This window comes from Saccopteryx leptura, chromosome 1 (assembly GCF_036850995.1).
Source record: "Saccopteryx leptura isolate mSacLep1 chromosome 1, mSacLep1_pri_phased_curated, whole genome shotgun sequence".
Lineage (NCBI taxonomy): Eukaryota > Metazoa > Chordata > Mammalia > Chiroptera > Emballonuridae > Saccopteryx > Saccopteryx leptura.
In genome coordinates, this window is record NC_089503.1 from 370,044,148 (window position 1) to 370,063,747 (window position 19,600).

The 19,600-nt window shown below is 39.1% G+C and overlaps 1 protein-coding gene across 4 annotated transcripts in view; it reads right to left on the reverse strand.

Moving 5' to 3' along the window:
• TFAP2B (transcription factor AP-2 beta) overlaps window positions 1-601 on the reverse strand; it is a 29,730-nt gene extending 29,129 nt beyond the window's left edge. For 3 of the 4 annotated variants that reach the window (XM_066359222.1, XM_066359220.1, XM_066359221.1), the window contains exon 1: window positions 545-601. The gene's annotated coding sequence lies outside the window, so the exon portion shown is untranslated. Of the gene's footprint in view, window positions 1-172; window positions 241-544 lie in introns of those variants that run through there. The other variant, XM_066359219.1, reaches the window with a different exon arrangement.
• Between the last annotated feature and the right edge of the window lie 18,999 nt (window positions 602-19,600).

Sequence of the window (19,600 nt, forward strand, 5' to 3'; positions counted from 1 at the left end):
CTCCTCTCCCAGCGCAACTTATATCTGTTGTCTCAAACAATAGGCTGGAGAAGTAAAGCCTCAGCAGAGAGAAAAAAAACATTATTGCACACACAGGAGTTAGATGCAAGCCACAGACATATATATATATATTATAAAAATCATAAACACGTATTTCCACCCAGATACCCACATTTAGTTATATAAGCGCCCCTAGGTCACGCACAGTCCACAGACTCTAAACATGCATTTAAAGGAGAGATGGTTGTTCCCGTCTGATTCATAGAAGTATACACATTTAAAAACCTCTATATTGAAAATGATGAATCATTGTAGCCACGAACTAAAAGTCTTTAAAATTCATAACGAGAAACCATGGGGCCAAGAGCCCCCCATTTTCTCTCTAGATTTTTAGAAAGGAGACCGTTCCTGAGATTTTTAAACACAAAAGCTCCTATTCATGTGTGTTCAGCAGGAGAGTATTTTGAAAGGTGGATTTGAGGATTTTTAAGGGTGATCTCTGTGTTGATGGCTACACAACTTTTTTTTCCCCCCTAAACTGTACCTCTGTCACTGCAGAACAAAAAGCCAGCTCACCACGGTGACCATTTGTAATATTTTCTGGTCATTTTGCCCAACACAGTGGTAACTTAGCTCCTATACCTACACCTCATTCTGCACCGGTTGTCGTTTTAGGGCTTGTTTTTACGGATTTTCAACAGATTCCATGTGCTTTTCTTTTCTTGGCTGGAGTCTCCATTTTATGAAGCCTCCCCCCCCCCCCCCTTCAGATGTTGGGAGCGACGTAGGCACATGCACACGTCCACACAGTGAGGGACTGCGAGCCTTCTCTGCAGAGACAGCACATTTTATATTTCTATCTGTTGTCTCTAACTTTTAAGTGGTTTTAATCATGGGAAATCAGGACATGATCACCTCAACCTTTGGAAGTTTTGAGCAGAATGTTCTTTAAAGACAGTAGTGAAAAATATTTTGGGATTTGTGGGGTTTTGTTTGTTTATATTGAGAGTGTTTTTTCGTAGTAAGGTAACTGGCATAGCTTTTCTTTCTAAAGGACAACGTAAACAACGAGAACAAAGTTAACCCAACCTAGAAAATGGGCCCCCTCCGAGGCACAGGGTTTCTGACTTTCCTCACGAAGTGACTATTCACCTCCTGCCCCTTTCCCCACCTCCTCGACTCCCTTTCAGGGTGCAGAAGGGTCCCCACAGCCAGAAGGGGAGTCCAGGGGAATATCTCTGCCCCTGGGGCAGAAAAGAAATGACAGGAGGGAATGAGGAGGGACCAGGGCAGTTTGGGCTGGAAGTTATTAAACCTGATAAGAGTGGATCTGCAAAGAGTAATTGTCCGTAAATCTCAGGACCGCTGAGCGCTGTGCTGAGCGGACAGGGACGGGCACGATTCCAGGAGAGGGCTCCGGACAGCCGCGGTGGACATCGACCGATTGAAGCCAGCGGATGCTTCATACAGTGCAGAATGGACAATTCGGCAGACTTTGAATTTATTTTTTTAAATGAAAGGCATACAAAGAAGGCTCTTCAAAAGGAACTCTGGAAATGAATCTTATGTTCATTTCCATTTCCAGTATTAATTTTTATGCGTTGCCTTTCCCGTCCTCCCTCCCTCCTTCCCCTCCTTCCCTCCTTCTCTTTCCTTCCTTCCTTCCTTCCTTCCTTCCTTCCTTCCTTCCTTCCTTCCTTCCTTCCTTCCTTCCTTCCTTCCTTCCTTCCTCCTTTTCTCTACTTCAAATATTGATATCTTAAATTATACAAAATCTATATAGATTTTCCGCGAGAAGCATGAGCAAAGATATTTTTCCTTTGCCCCCAGAGCTGTTTTGGACATGGAAGGCATTCTTCCTACTTTTATTGTGTCGTAGTGGTACTTGAAACGAGTTTTACTCTCCCCTTCCACTTTTTCTGGACCTAAATTCAGTGCCAGATCAATATTTTGCAAGATACAGATTACAGACTAGGAAATTCAGATTCTCTAGATGCGATTTTATTAATGGGAATAATTGTCTTCTGCCTTTCAAATCAATATCTCCTCTCTCTCTCTCTTTTAAATCTAAAGATTATTTCTACCTAAAATGAAAAGCATTTGAAAAAAATTATTTTTTTTCAAACAATTTTGACAGATTTTAAACAGATTTTTGGTATCTCATTGATGAAAAAAAAAAACACAAAAAACTCTAAAGCATAAACCAAAAAACCCTGAGAGAGATAATTTATATACAAAACAATTAAAATATATATTGGTATAAGTACTTTATAGCCTTATATATGTATAATTTCAAATTTTGCATACGAATTTTATTCTATGCTAATAGTGGGTATTTTTTAGAATTAGAAATGTCTTACAATATTTGGTTAAAATGTATATAAATATTTTAGGAAAATTGAAAATAACCAATCTTGTTTTATTAAGAATAATGCATAAATTTAAAATGTATACACACATATATAGAGACAGCCAAAGACATACATAGCGATAATTAAAACCCGAGTCGATTTTTCAACGTGGACATTATTCAAAAAATTCGTAGAAATTGCAAGGGAAATTTTTTCTAGGCGCCTTCTCTAAGTCATTGGACGGGCAACAGCGCCCTCTGTCGGGATTTTGTATATGCAAATCCTGCACGTTCGCTCAATATCTTTTTTCAGCAATTTCTTTTGGTTCTTGAAAACCTGTTATTGCTAAGAGAATTCTTATTATAACTACTATTTTTAGAAACGATTGTTTCAGTATATGAAAAAAGTTCAAACGCCTCAAAAAAGTGTACAAATAAAAGTTCAAGCTCCACTGAGAAAATTTTTCTAACTTGAGCCGGCTTTCTAGCCCTTAACTTTCTGTTGCATTTCGCTTTAACCTCCAACCACGTAATGTAAGAAAAGATTCCACAAGGACTCAATAAATGCAAATGCATAGGAGAACCAAACTCTGGGTTCGAAGGGAAATTAAACGACTAAAATATGTGTTTTTATCATTATTTCTTTTTTTTCCCTGTCGTCTTGCCAAGTGCCCGTGTTTTCTTTTCAGGACGCGCACGCGCTCGCCCTAGGTCGAGGCTTGCTGGAGACATCCTAGATAATTATATTTGTGTTTTCCTCTTTCACTTATATTTATATTGGTTTATAAAAGCAGACGGGAGAGTTAATAACACCCTCCTTTTCTTAGCCTCAGAGAGAATATTTTACGATAAATGTGGGAGCCGCTGATGGGAAGAGAATGCACCTAGCATGGAGCCCTCTGCTGGCGGTTTTTGGAGTAGGCTTATAACCTAAAAAAGTTTCTGAAAAATAGCTTTACATTCAAATAAGGTCAACTATTAGCATTGTCACGTCTTATTTCTTCTTTGTTCTAAAAATATCATTTAAATTATTTAAATTTAACAGACTTCTTTCTCCTATTTCTAACCTTGGCACCTATGATTTAAGGCTATGAACTGTCTTTTTTTTTTTTTAAATCATATTACACAGTTCACCAGGGTTTTCCTTTTCTATCTTCCCCAAAATACAAAAATAATAGAATCACAGGGACAAGATTTAGAATTAGGATTATTGTGTCAAGTCAGGGCCCTGAGCCTTTTCATTCTCAGGGATGGGACAAGCTACTTATTATTAGCATGAACTTCAGTGTACTGAGCAATGAAATGGGAATGATTGTGAGAATTCATTAAAACACTGATGAAGGAATATTCGAGACTTCACAAATTGTCACTTTGTACAACAATTTAATATCTCAACATCGACTCAAGACACTGGAAACAACAAAGTGAAGACTTCTGTCAGCCAGGGCTTGCTAAGCTCCTGGTTGGAAAGCGGAGGTGGGAATCCCAATTAAGGTCCTCTCACTACTCAGCACTTCCCCACAGCACCATGATGCCGTCTTCCTTCCTTCGTTCAGACAGTATTTGGGGGCCCTGGCTGTGGCTCAGTGGGTAGAACGTTGGCCAGGCGTATGTACATCCCTGGTTTGATTCCTGGTCAAGGCACACAGAAGGGACCATCGATTGGTTCCAGCGTGGCCTTGGTTGGAGTTCATCAGCCTCTGGCAATAAAAATAGCTCGGTACTGAGCATCCGGAACTGGGCTGGATCCTGGTGGGAGGGCATGTGGGAGTCTGCCTCACTATCTTTCCTCCTGTCACCTCCAAAAAAAATGAAAAGACAATATTTGGGGACTAGTAAAATTCTTCAGAGTTATTTTTGTTCTAGATTTATACACAAGAAGAGACAGAGGGAGCACTGACTGACTGTGACAAACCCAGATACTATCCCCAGTTCGTACCCATCAGAAGCATTATGGCAAGTTGAGTTGATTAATAAGACTTGACAACTACTTTTTATTGTGACAACCCGACTCCATTTTTCTCCCATGTTTCTAGCTTCAGGGTTTCTCATGATCATACTTTTGGAGAATTTTGATTATGTATTTTTATCCTCAATTTGGAAAAAATTATTGTTGAATGTGTGAAACTACAATTCAATCACCCATGCTTAGATTTTTTTTCCCTCAAGATTTTTTTTTTTAAATTTTTATTATTTTTTATTTATTCATTTTAGAGAGGAGAGGGAGAGAAAGAGAGAGAGAGAGAAGGGGGGGAGGAGCTGGAAGCATCAACTCCCATATGTCCTTGACCAGGCAAGCCCAGGGTTTCGAACCAGCGACCTCAGCATTTCCAGGTCGACGCTTTATCCACTGCGCCACCACAGGTCAGGCCTCCCTCAAGATTTGATTTATTTATTTTGGAGAGTAGAGAGAGAGAAAGAGAAAGAGCAAGAAGGGGGAGGAACAGGAAGCATCAACTCCCATATGTGCCTTGACTGGGCTAGCCCAGGGTTTTGAACTGGCCCAGGTGGGCCCTTTCTCTTTGGTGCCACCACAGGTCAGGCCGCCTGCACTTGGATTTATAGGGTTTTGCTACCACAGAGGTTTCAGTGATCTGGGTTTGAAGAAAAGAAATAGGAGAGACTGATGTTTGCATTAACAGTGTTTAAAAAACATTAAACAATGGGGGAATTATGTCTACATTGACTCTTCATGATTATACAGTTTGAGGCAAACATTACAAAGGGAATAGCATTTCTTACTTTAACCATAGTATTCAATCAATGAATTCGTAAAGCTGAAATCACTTGTGTGGGTGAAAACTGATGTGACTGTGAGAAACTCCGACTTTATCTTGGACTTTTGAGGAGCAGGAGTAATTTTATTACACATTTTAAATGTTCTGAAGTAAGTCCTTAGGCTTTTCTGTTTAATCGGAAGGTACAAGGTTGCCAAGAGGACAGTTTTTAAATTCCTGTCTCCTGGAGATAAAGAGGTTAAGGAATGGAAGATTGGGGGGTTGGAGTAGATGATGCAACCCCCTTAGAACAGTAATTTCCCACGCCAGTTGCTATTTGCCATGCAACACGGAAGAGGTGCGCTTTTTCCCGGCATGACTAATGCAGGAGGACAGGTGTTGCACCACTGTGGACATTTTCCATGTTATTGCTTTAAGAAGGAGCAATCTCAAAGGGTGAGAACACTAAACAATCTAGTTTCAAAGTGCAACCAATAGACCAATACATAACAGTGAGGGAAAATTTGCAAGTAAACAGGTGGAAAAATGTAGAGCAGAAATATAAACTTTAAAGCATGAATAAAAACAACGTACAACTTCAGAGCTGAAGTATCTCTTAAGTACAGGGGAGATTTAAGAGAAATTAACATAATATTGAAACTACTTTCTAAAACTCACGTTGACTACTTTTGATAAAAAATAGAATGATATTCATGTTATGATCATTATGATCTTTTTTATATCTTTAACATAAAACGAGTCTTTCAGTTGCCAGCTATTATTGTGGGCAAGTCCTTTGGCCTTTCCAAGCCTCACCTATTTTCATCTATAAAAGAGATTAATTTACTGAGTGATATCCAAGTTCTTTTGTTAGGAATGGACTTTATGAGATTTATGAAAGCATCACATAGAAATTAATGGAAAATTTAAAATGGAAGTATTTCTTTCTACATGTGTTGTCACCAAATCTCAGCTTTCTGGGACCCACTGGGGGATATTTTAAGAAAATTGATTCTGATCTTTTGATAATGCTATTAACACATGCACACACAAAAAAAGTTTTTAGGAATATCATCTTAGAAGAAAGCAAACAAAGATAAGAATGAAACTCGAGGGAAAGAGGATATTATTTTAATTGTTTATACCTACTGGGCACTTTGAAAGAGGTCAAACATCTGAGTCTAGAAACGTGATGGCTTGATGTAGGAAAAGTTTTGAAATTATGGTCAGTCACCTTTGATAAAGTATGTAGAAGGGAAGCAACGTCTACTAGCAGAGGCTGGAAAACACTTCATTTTCAGAAAGAGGGGAAAACATGAGTACTGGAAGCAACAGGTGAGGAGGCATGTGATTGTTTTCCCCGGAAACTAATAGTGCAGGTTGTCAAAGTGGCTAGTCCTACACTCCAGAAGGGAGGGAGGGGACCCCTAGGAACCAGCATGGATTGAGGAAGAACGGGTCATTCCATGTTCTCCTTTCCTTTCATTATCAATCTATTAGAGGGGAGATGTCATGTCCCAGCAGATCATGGAGACATTACAAAAATTCCTCACTGGCTCCCCTATCTGAGGTCAGTGATGGTATTTGGGGACAACCTGCCATTTGAATAAGGACAGGCACTTTGGAGTGAGACAGATGTGTGTGTGAATTCCAGACCTGCCGCTTTCTCGCCTGGCTCTTTGGGAAATTACTGAACCTCCCTGAGCCTCAGTTTCCTTATATGAAGTTTTTGATACATTTTCCCATATAGGTGACATACTCATTATTTAAAACATGTGGATAGCAATAACCATTGCACAAGGGTGGTCATGATGAAGAGATGATACATAGAAAACGCTTATCATTGTCTCTAGCATAAGGAAGCTACCCAGTATATGGAATCCACTCTGACCATCACAGATTTGCAGCTGTTTGAATAATTCTCTCCCAAAGAAGTTGATTGATTAATTTAAAAAAATCAAAGCAATTGCTTTAATAGTTTACCATGAAACTTTATTCTTGGTCTTATTCTTTCTAATATATATCTATATATTCTTTTAATGGTGATTTGGAAGAAGGATTAGAAGACATATTCGTTATTTTTCAGATGCTAAACATTGGGGGTAATTGTCAGTACACTTAACTACAGAAAGAGGATTCAAAAATATTTTGACAGGCTAATACTTTGGAACAAATCCCAAAAGCTACAATCTAACAAAGATAAAAGCAACACAAACATGAAGTGTAAAAGGGAAGATCAGAGACCGACAGAGAAAGACATGAAAATACCTACACTTTTCCACTGCTCGAGGTTCTTGTTGTTTCTGGAACACAATTGTCACATTGCCATCATACTCAACAACTTGTTGAGACCGATACACACAGACCATGAGCGCAATCCCAGATTGCATGAGGAAGGATTATATGTTCAGGTCTAGAGAAGTTGCAATCCCACAGACCTCTAAACTGGCCCAACTGGATTTCTGGCATTGTGTTCAGTTGGGATGGCGTGCTTTAATTAAGACTGTTCCTGATAAACCGAAAGGTCTCTAAAAGAAAGTGATGGGATTAAAAAAAAAAGTCCTAGAAGCCATGTGAAGGGAGAAAGGGCTGAGAAAACTATGGAATAGTCATCACAGAACAGAGAAAACTTGGGGATGTGAACTCTGTCTTCTAATATTTGGCGTCGATCTTGGGGAAGACATCGAAGAGAAAAAAATGTCATTTATCTTGTTCACAGCTATATTGACAGCACAGAGCAAAGTGCTGGCTCCAATCTGCTCAAAGCATTTTCGGTGAAAAAAATTCTCTCCCTTTAAAGATACAGGATAAAGATCACGAGACAGATGTTACTAGGGGGCAGATTTAACTCGGTGTGAGAAAAAGATTTTCTAAACATGTGAAGGACTGGACAGGGCAGCTTTGACTGCGGTGAACTGCCTGTCCCTGCAGGGGACACCTAGCAGAGCCTAGATGACCTGTGTCGGGGTGGGGGTGGGGTGCTGGGCAGGAGACCCTTTACAACGGCGAAACATCGTGAGGCCGCTACCCAGGCTCGGCATCGTGAGTTCAGCAGATTAATACCTGCGAGGGGCTGGCGTTGGGATGTGAATGTGGAAGAGCGCGTTATGTCTGCATCTGCGTAAGGATTCTCTGACTGCGGAATTGATCATTTTCGGAGCCCGTGTCTGCATGCGCTGCACATACTGTCTGATTTCTATTAGTAGAAATAGCAACACAGTAATTACACTCAGTAGCCTTATTGGGCTGTCAGTTCCTGATTGTTTTACTTCTGTTATTACCACTTTTCCCCATATTTCATAGGATTTCCGTGGGTGGCTGTATCAAATAAGGAAACAGACATTTGTCTATTTAGGGTATGAATGAAGGACCGGGTAGGCTATTATTTGCAGTCATTTTTTGAGGGACATTTGTTTGATTCCTAAAAGAAATAAATCCTTTGCAGAAGATTTATCCAGTGATCACACTCCAGGCCAGACTCCCTCTGAGCAAATTTCAAAAGCCTTTAAGCTGTTAGAGCTCTGTCACTCTAGACAATGAACAGTAACTTTTGTTTCTGGGTTCTTTTGTATAAACGACTCTTTTTGCTCTTTATATTACAGTAATACAGTGTCACTCTAACTGACAAAAGGTATATTTAATAAATAATTTCAGCCTGACCAGGCAATGGTACAGGGTCCAGGCTGGAAACCCCGAAGTCACTGGCTTCAGCACAGGTTCAGCTGGTTTGAGCACAGGATCACAGACATGACCCCATGGTTGCTGGCTTGAGCCCGAAGGTCGCTGGTTTGAAGCCCAAGGTCACTGGCTTGAGCAAAGGGTCACTAACTTGGCTGGAGCCCCCCCATCAAGGCATGTGTGGGAAAGCAATCAATGAATAACAAAAGTGATGCAACTATGAGTTGATGCTTCTCATCTCTCTCCTTTCCTGTCTGTCTGTCTGTCTCTCTCACTAAATAAATAAAAATATCAATCAATCAATCAATTGATAAATAAATAATTTCAAAATCAAAAATCTTCACATGATTTAATAAGCACACAACTAACAAACAATTTCTTCTAAATCTTTTATTAATTGCAGAGAAATGTAAAGATTCTTTATAAAACTTTTGCTATTATTTATAAAGAAATTATAAAGCATGTACTTTTCCTACTGCATTGTAAAAATATTTTTATTAACTCTACTATCACAACCTACACAAAGTGAAAAATACTATAAGACCCAACTAAAAGTCCATTTTTAAAGGTTTTTTAAATTTATTGATTTTTAGAGAGAGAGAGAGAGACCATTCAGTGTTTGAGTCTTGTATGTGTCCTGACCAGGGATTGAACCCACCACCTTGGCATATTGGGACAATGCTCTAACCAACTGAGCTATCTGGCCAGGGCTTGGACAGTCAGTTTTTAGTCATCTTTCTCTCACCAGTTTCCTTCAGAATTTTGCTCAATACATAAAATGTGGAGCTTTCAGTCTGAAGACTGTGTGAAGGGTTTGAAGGAACTGGAATGAGAACTTGAATGAGGTCATAATTACAGCTCCTGACACCATCTGAGAGCTTGGTGGGGCTCCTTCTTTCAATAAATATTGATTAGGAGCCAATTTTTTTTGCAGTGGATTATGCAGACATAAAGATAAATCAGAGAAGAAAACTTCTTGGAAAGACTTTACTGTCTTAGTAAGGAAAATCAAATAACTATAGGATGAGAAGTTTGTGAGCTTGACTATGAAACTATATTAAATGGTATTCTAGTTTCTAAGTTAAAGTGTTAAGTAACTATTACATTCTATCTAGTGTTTAAATATGCTAATACTGACAAATTTTACATTTTTTGCTTAGGAGTTTTGTTTTATTTTAAATAAAAATCACAATTAGTGATTAGTATATGAAACGCATAGGAGTGTGTGTGTGGGGGGGGTGGGGGGTAGGGTCTATTTATTCCTTATCAGGCTCCAAGATCCCAGACTTACAAATATTTAAATTTATTGGAGTGACATTGGTTAAAAACATTATGTCAGTTTCAGGTGTACAGTTCTATAATATGTCAGTTGTATTGATATATTGCACTGTGTACTCACCACCTCAGGTGATGTCTCCTTCCATCACCATACATTTGACTCCCTTTACCTTCTGTCTTCATCCTTCCCCACCCGCTTTTCCCTCTGGGAACCACCACACTACTGTCTGAGTTTGTTTGATTTGCTTGTTTGTTTCTGTGGCTTTTTGGTTTATGTCTCACACATGAGTGAAATCATATGGCTCTTGTCCTTTTCTGTCTGACTTATTTCACTTAGCACGATACTCTCAAGATCCATCCATGTTTTGGCAAATGGCAGTATTTTACCCTTTCTTATGGCTGAGGAGTATCCCATTGTATATATGTACCACATCTTCTCTATTTAATCATCCATCAAATGTTTCCATGTCTTGGCTACCATGAATAATGCTGCAAAGAACATAGGGGTACATAGATCTTTAGGAATAAATATTTTCAAATTTGGGGGTAGATACCCAGAATAGGGATTGTTGGGTCATATGGTAGCTGTATTCTTAGTGATTTTTGAGGAACCTCCATACTGTTTTCCATAGTGGCTGTAAAAATATACATTTCCACCTACAGAATATGAGAGTTCCTTTTTCTCTACATCCTCTTCAACACTTGAGATTCCTTCAGACTTTTCATTTCTTCCATGTTTTTCCAGTGGCGGCTTTTGCCTTAAAGTCTCACCTGAAGCATTCTCAGGTCTTGATTTATGCAGTCACTGGTGAAAGCCTATCTTCAGGACCACATCTCTAATCATCATTGTAGCTCTTGGCCATTGGCCTAAGGAAAGCAAAGACCATTCTACTATGAACTGATAAGGAGGCTAGTTTTGGCCTGGATACCAAAATTCTATCTGGTCTGGGCTGGTCTTTCACCTCCCTCAGTCTCAGACTCCAGGATCAGGATTCTGTGACTAGGTGTCTCCATGTATTGAATGGCAGCTCATGGAGGGAGCTGGATCAGGCAGCAAGTAGTCAGCTACTCAGAGATGCTAAAAAGGATCTAGTCCATGGCTTATGGCCTTACCTGGCAGACACTCTTCTGATTTTCACAAGTCTGTAATGCATGTCTGATCATGATTCATTCTTAACCTGGTGTCATGGGGCAATGACACTTTTTATTAATGTTATTTTTACAAATACTTTTCATTTCAGTTCTAGTTAAAAAACTGAGGAACACAATTTTAGACCATGTCAAGATGTTGGCTGCTCAGTGACCTTTTGCCTAAGAGACTCCATGTAAACAAATGATGTTGGCCACAAAGAGAGACCAGAGATGTCAGGCCTTTAGAGTTTTATTAGACTTGAAAAGGAGCAGCATATCAGCTTTAGCATTTTGAAATCAAAGTCCTTTAAAATTTTTCTTTGAACATGATTTGGTGAGTTAAACTATTATTTCCAGCTAACATCTTTTGTCTTCAATGGAAGAAGGGAGACACTACATTTGGAATAATTGTTATACAGCATGGGCAAAAGTAGCTTTACAATTATGAGAACAGATAACACAGAGTTTATTATTTTTTTTTTTGACAGAGACAGAGAGAGACACAGAGAGGGACAGATAGGGACAGACAGACTGGAAGGGAGAGGGATGAGAAGCATCAATTCTTCATTGCGGCACCTTAGTTGTTCATTGATTGCTTTCTCATATGTGCATTGACTGGGGGGTTACAGCAGACCGAGTGACCCCTTGCTCAAGCCAGGGACCTTGGGCTCAAGCTGGTGAGCCTTGCTCAAACCAGATGAGCTTGTGCTCAAACTGGCAATTTCAGGGTTTCGAACCTTGGTCCTCTGCATCCTACTCTGATGCTCTATTCACTGTGCTACCACCTAGTCAGGCTAGAGTTTATTCTTGTATTATTATTAATTAAGGTATTGTTTTCCATATGAACAACTGTAAACCTACTTTTGTCCCACCCTGTGTTAATATATTCTAGTATTACTGACTTACATTTGAGAACAAATGCAGTTGTTCCTAAGTGAAAGGTCACATCATAGACACTTTGATTAAATTAGCAATTTTTGGATTTAACTAGGCAAAAAGATAACTATCATGAACTTGGCCCTTTATGTTATATTTCTTTTTTTCCCTCTGATTAAATTTTACCGTTTTTAACAACCAACAACTACAATACTTTAATTTCTATTTTGAACTCTTCTTAAAATCTCTTAACCATGATTAAAGTATAGATTCCTTTTCTTAGTACACTAGCATGAATATAAATTAGAGTTGCCACTTGTTGAAACCTTACCATGTCCTATACCCTAAACTAAGCATATTAAACATTTGAACTCAATTTAATCCTCAGAAGGTCTATGAAAAAGGTATTATTCCTTCAGTACTTTTAGATGAAAAAGCCAAGGCCCAAAGAGATGAAGTGAATATCCCAAACTGTCATAGGACTGATAAAAGACAGAAATGGGATCTGAGCCCCATCTTGACTCCCACTGGTTCCCTCAGCTGAGAGCCACTCTATGGCTGTCCATCAAGGCCCAGAGTCAGCTGGTTTTTGTTGTTTTTTCACTTCTGCAGGTCAGTGATGTGGACATACAGGCCCGTGACGTGAACAACGACAAAACTAAATCACAGGTAGTGGAGTCAGAAAAAAGAAATAATGAAGACTAATAGGAAGCGAAAAAAAGAAATCAGATGGAAGAAAGGAAAGAGATGATTGTAGAAAGATAGAAAATGGGCAGAAAGGAAAGAAAACAGATAATAGCACATGGTGAGGGGCTGACTTCCTGTCCAGCCAGTGGTCTTCACCGTGGGGATAATTTTGATCCTCAGAGGCAGTTTGGAAATGTTTAGAGACTTTTTTAATTTTTACAGTTTGAGGTGTAGGGGGTGATACTGTCATCTAGTGGACAGAGACCAGGAATGCTGTTAAACATTAACCAATGCATGGGACAGCTCCCTCAACAAATAATTATTAACATATTAATGGTGCTGAGAGAAACCCCAGTCTAGGGTCCGCTGGTTCAACCATGAAGATGGGACATTACAAATAACTTTGTAAATTTCTAGGAGATTTAAAATCATAATAATCAAACAAGTCTATAGTACAAAAGACAGAGAGGCCTTAGTATTAATCTCCTTTTGTTTTCTTTAATATTTGAGAGAAAAAAATTATATTATGTAGTTTTAGGATGATAACTACATTTTACATTTTTATTATAAATTGAAAATATATAGTACTCAATATAAATTTCAATTTAACTAAATTCAGTCAACTTTAAGGAAGCAGAACTGGGTTGAAGAGCCAGTTCTAATTGTTCTGTGTAAGTACTTCAGTGAGTGCGTGTTAGAACTGGGAGGGACATAAGGAACTATCCTGCCAGGCCCATCATTTTACAGGGTGGGAAGGTGGGGCGTAGAAAGGTGAAGAAACTTGCCTAAGGTCATACTTGGGTCTGGACAAGACCCCAGTTCTTCTACCTTCTACTGGTTTGTTTCTGCAATTCACTACTATTTCTCACAGTGGAAACAACTTAAGTATCTTTCTCTTTTTAATTTTATTATATTTTAAGTGAGAAGAAGGGAGATACAGAGATAGACTCCCATATGTGCTCCAGCCGGGACCTACCCAGCAACCCCCATCTGGGGCCGATACTTGGCCCATCTGGGGTCATGCTCACAACAGAGCTATTTTTAGTACCTGAGGTGGAGGCTCCACAGAGCCATCCTCAGCACCTGGGGCCTATGCCCTCAAACCACTTGAGCCATGGCTGCAGGAGGGGAAGAGAGAAAGAGAGAGAGAAAGAGAGAAAAGGGAGAGAGGGAGGGGTAGAGAAGCAGATGTGCACTTGCCCTGTGTGCCCTGACTGGGAATCAAATGCAGGATTTCCACATGACGGGCTGATGCTCCACTGCGGAGCCACCTGCCAGGGCCAAGTATCTTTCTCTTTAATTCTTCCGGTCTATAGGTTAAAAGCTCCCAAGGACACAAGCACATACCCTAACATACACACATTAACATTTACAGACTCTTAAAAGTTTGTGATGAGTGATAAAATGTTGGTTCTTTCTTCTGAGAAGAGAAATGTAGTAATAGTGAGGTACTGCATTTGATAGAACCAGAGTATGCTTTTGTTATGATAGTAGTTTGTAAACTTTTACAAATTATAGTCCCTGAGGAAAACACTACCAGTTCACCGTTCCTCTTCCCTGAATGCAGTTTTCAAATGTGTCTAACTTTCTTATCAGTGTAACTTAACCATGAGAGAATGGAGGTCAACAATTAAAATCAAATATGTGAAGAAACCATGCACGACTGTACGAACATTTGTGAGATGCCTGTTACTTGTCCTTAGCACCTTAGGTAGTAACAGCAGTGCTAACACTAAACGGCCGCTTCTCTGTATCAGGCAAAGTTGTGCGTCTGTTTGCTGTATGTGTTATCTCACATGCTGCACTATTCCACTGTACAGCCTGGAGATGAGAAGGAATTGAAATACAGATCCCTTTGTCCTTTGAGACTATGTCTTCAATCAGGGGAGCAACGCGTATGAGGCTAAAACCCACTTATACATGGAAATAGTTGATCCGTCTGAGAGGGAAGCCAGTACTGGTCAGAACTTGATCTTAATCAGAGGGACTCTCTAGATAGGAGATGGTGGGTGTGCAGCTTAAATGTAAGGTAAGCAGAGGAGAAGGAAAAAAGCCCAAAGAGAGACATTGGAGAAATGGGTGCCAGGAATTGTTAAAGTATTTATATAAAGTATTCCCTCCCAACTGCAACTGGAAAATCCTGTTAATGGTATTGGAAGGTGCATGTACGGATAGATATTTTCCCATGGTTATATTGGAAGGTGGAGTTCTAAAGCTAATGCAGATGAAGTGGAGTCAACTTTACCCTCCTGAACGTGGTACAGGAAGGTTTTGTGTGCAGACCAGAGAGAAGCTGGCCAGAGCTAGGAGGGGCTCTGAGCCGAAGGACTGGGGATCTTTCCTGATACATAAATGAATAAAATTTCCTTTCGGGGATGGTGATAAAGAGTCAGTCTACGTCTCCCAGTGCACCTAGTAGTTTGTTTCTTAATCTAGCTAATAATCTCACTGAAGGGAGGAGAAAAAGAAGAAGAAACAGTCCCTTTCTTAGTGACAGAGATGTGCAAAGGATGGTGGATAAACTGGCTCACTGATGTAGTCAAATAATTTTGTTTAGGGGTTTAATTCACTTAATATTATACAGAATGAGTTGACTTAAAAAAAAGCAGCAGTAACACCACCTTTGTTTCACTAACAGAACTTAATTATTTTAAAACAGTATGTTCGAGAAATTGTAACAAAATACTAAAGCCTGGGTATGAAATTTCATTATGTGGTTTGTTAAAAATACATTCTACTGAAACCTGTGTACTCTTATTGATCAATGTCACCCCTTTCCATGTAATTCTTAAAATAAAATAAAAAACAAGCAAACAAAAATACATTCTGCTCATAAATCATAGTAATCTCTTGAGGCGGGGCATGGCTACTTCTAGTTGAACTAATACGAAGAGGCCTGGTTATTATATTTGATATGTAGGGAATTGGGGTAGAAAGATAAGGCTAAGGGGCAATCTCGGGGCCGTGCAGAGAATGCGAGGCATCGTTGACGTCATTGGGCAGTAGACTATTCTGTGTTGAAAGCGAATCTTGCTGTTTTTACCTGCCGACTTATGTTTGCTTTTCTCTCTTTGATTCCCCCCCCCCCCCCAGGGATGCTCATTTGCCCCAGTCCCCAGGGACTCATGCAATCTTTAGAACAGGGGTCCCCAAACTACGGCCCGCGGGCCACATGCGGCCCCCTGAGGCCATTTATCCGGTCCCCGCCGCACTTCCGGAAGGGGCACGTCTTTCATTGGTGGTCAGTGAGAGGAGCATAGTTCCCATTGAAATACTGGTCAGTTTGTTGATTTAAATTTACTTCTTCTTTATTTTAAATATTGTATTTGTTCCCATTTTGGTTTTTTTACTTTAAAATAAGATATGTGCAGTGTGCATAGGGATTTGTTCATGTTTTTTTTTTATTGTTCTGCCCTCCAACGGTCTGAGGGGCAGTGAACTGGCCCCCCTGTGTAAAAAGTTTGGGAACCCCTGCTTTAGAAGAAAGTTATTAGAAACCATGGACACGTCTTGTCTTCAGGATTTGAAGTTAGTTATAACTCACATTAAAAATCATATTTTAAAAGTTCTGTACAGAGGAGTTGTAATTAAAATCAGACATTCTATTTTAATCCCGATACAAAATGAAACAAATTAAAATGAATGGAATATGGCAAAGGAAGATAAATAACCAATGTGGATAAAGAAAACATGTTCCTTTTCATTACCATGTAGCCTGAGTTTCATGCGAAACTAAATCTCATCTGGCTTTGAAACTTAAATCTTGGCATTGGCTGCTATTAGACAATGAGGAAAACATAGCTTTTACTCTCTATGCAAATAATTGCAATATTATACTTCGGACATTCATGGGAAAAGAAACAGAAAATTTATTTTAACAAATGTTTAAATTTTTTTATTTTTTTATTTTTGGTATTTTGATCTGAGTGAGGAAATCGGAACCAACTTGAGGAATTTGTTCAACAATAACACATGAACAATATTATTGTCTCTTTCAAATACCATAACATTGGATGGGAACTAAATTTTCCCTTTAACTTTCCCGATTCTGGATCTGCATATTTCTATACAAAGGAATAGTGACATATTATGTATCTAACAAATTGGTTAGATATAAAGGGTGGAGGAACTTATGAAAGCCTAGAAATCTAGCTGTGGTCAAGAGTGAAAAAAAATATACTTAGTATTCTCCTTTAAGTTTTCACCCTTCTTACGCCAACTGTCTAGATCTTGAACAAATGAGGTGAGTGACTTCAGTACTTGTGATATAAATGCTCATGGTTCACCATGCAATTAGGATAGATAGAAGGGAGAACCATGGAAGTCATTTTCTGAATGATTTTTATTACATTACAAGAAGCGAAAGAATTAAATTAGACACAGGTTATGCATTCTCGATGGGAACAAAGTAGAACTTGTACATTCTCATTGTGTCATGTCAGGAGGCAAATGATGCCAATCTGCGTTGTGACTGGTGATAGTAACTGTTTGCTTCGCTCAAACAGCGTCTATCAGGTGTTTCCTCTGTAAAGTCACTCTTTTCTTACAAGTCACTCCCTTACAAGGAGGAATCACTGGAGAAATGCAGTTTGAGAGATATACCACAAACTAATTGCTAATACCCTAAAAGAAGGACCAGGACACTCATATATTAAAGGAGATTAAAGAGATACACCAACTGAATGCCATGCATGATCTGATATTTTCTTTTGCTATAAAAGATGTCATTGGTATAATTGGTGAAATCTAGGTAAGGTTATAGATTATAAGTACTATTTTCTCAATACTAAGTTTCTGATTTAAAAAAAAACCGTGTTGTGGCTGTAATAAGAGAATGTCTTTGCATTTAGGGAACATGTGCTGAAGTATTTCAGATAAAGCAGCACTATGTCTGCAACTTATTCCCAGAGAGCTAAGCTAAGCGATGTAGGATGTTAATATGCGCAGAATCAGAGTGAGTGTACATTAACGCATACTTCCGCAGTCTCTAAGGCAGAAGAAAAGGCGGAGTTTTGGCAGCTGGTCCTTGTTTTGATTTCCCGTCTCATCCTAGGAAATATACTTAGACATCTTGTTCTTTACTACTTTGGCTATCACTCTCAGTATTTTTTACTTTGTTCTGTTCCCATTTGTAAAAACTTTATATTCAGACTTTGAAAGGCAGTTACTTTACAGCCTTAGTGAGCTCAGTTTTACAGACCTGCTGAAAGGCTGTCGTTCCCAGCCTCCGAGGGTCACAGAGTCCCATGGCCAGTGAGCCCTAAGTGCAGTGAAGTGTCAGGACTCCGGGAAGGGTGCCCAGAGAGAGACGCAGCTGGAAAGGGTACAGTTAGGCTTTTCTGAATGTCTCTTCCCATTCCTCTTGCCTGCATCGTGGGTATGATGGAAGTCATCTTGGACCATGGACTGAACCTTAAAAAGGGAAGCCAGGGCCTGGATGATGGAGCTGAAGGACGGAAAGAGCCTTGAGCCACTGACAACTGGAGTCACTACGCCAACACTGGGCTGCATACATACCTCTGGATTTCTTTCATGTAAGAGAGAAAGAAACGTTTTTCTCACTTAATGCCATTTATAATTTGAAGTTTTCTGTTAAAATTTTCTTAACTGATTTACCACATTACTTTGATATTCTCAACAACAATGCAATTTCTCCAGGCACTTACTATATTAAGGGATCAAACCTATAGAAATCAGATTTCATCATCCCTTCAAGATTGGCATGTCTTATGGGTATATGACTGAGACTAAGGTACTCTTCTTTAGCTTGATAGAGGAAGGCTGAGAAAAAACATTTGCTTCACCATTCGAATCTTTCCCAATGGGTACAAGTGGAGGACCAGAGGCATAGTGATGACAGTTTTTTTCTGGGACGTAGGGGTTACATATGTTTCTCCCCTTCTTCAAAGACTTCTGTGAAGACTAGGTCTGGAGAGGGAAGGCATCTCATCATTGGGAGAGGTTGAAAATGTCAGGACATGCTTATTCTTAAGAGAAACTTAGAGTAGAATCAGTATCTTAAGACAGCACGGTCGGAATCTCTTCTTCATGCTCACGGATTTGACTGGCTTTCTATTGCATCAAACCCTCTTTGGGACTTTAAGGCTTCCAAAATATTTTCCATTCCTTTGATTTGGTTGATTATTTTTTTTTAGTCTTATCAAGCAGTTCTCATCATTGTACATCAATTTCATCATTACAATGTCCATCTCTAGACTTCTCTAACTTCCTAATTTTAATATTACCTAGGACCCAGTCCACGTTCCACCTTCTTCAGGAATTCTCCTTCAGTTGATTGAGTCTCATTGATTTCTCCAATTGCAATGAAAGTCATCAGCATGCAGTTTAGTAATTAATCATCATATGTCTTTCTTGACATAGCCATCTCCTTGGACAAGACGAGCACTTCCTTGAGGGTATACAACATGGCTTTTCCCTCAGTATATCCCTCTGATGCCTCTTATATTCTTTTAAGTACATAGCTTTTTGTATCAATGCTGTTTTGTTAAATCTCAAAACACGTGAAGGGGGTAGGTAAAAGATATCTTTTTTTAAAAACCTAATAATTTAATAAGAAGAACAGCTGTGAGGCTGGGAAAAATGAAATGTTTAATAAAGAATAAGTTGGAAAATAGGGATTAGTACTCAAATTTCTTATTTCTTAGATCTTTCTCTTCTATTATATAACACAAGTTAGAATGTAAGCAGCACGAGGGCAGGGATACTCTTTTTATTTCTTATTTGCTGATATATCCCCAGTATCTAGAAGAATATCTGTAACATAGTAGATCTTCAACAAATATTTATTGATTAGCTGAGTGGGGCTTTTGAATCTAGACAGTAATTTGGGTCTTTATTAAAAAGGACCATGGGCCCTGACTGG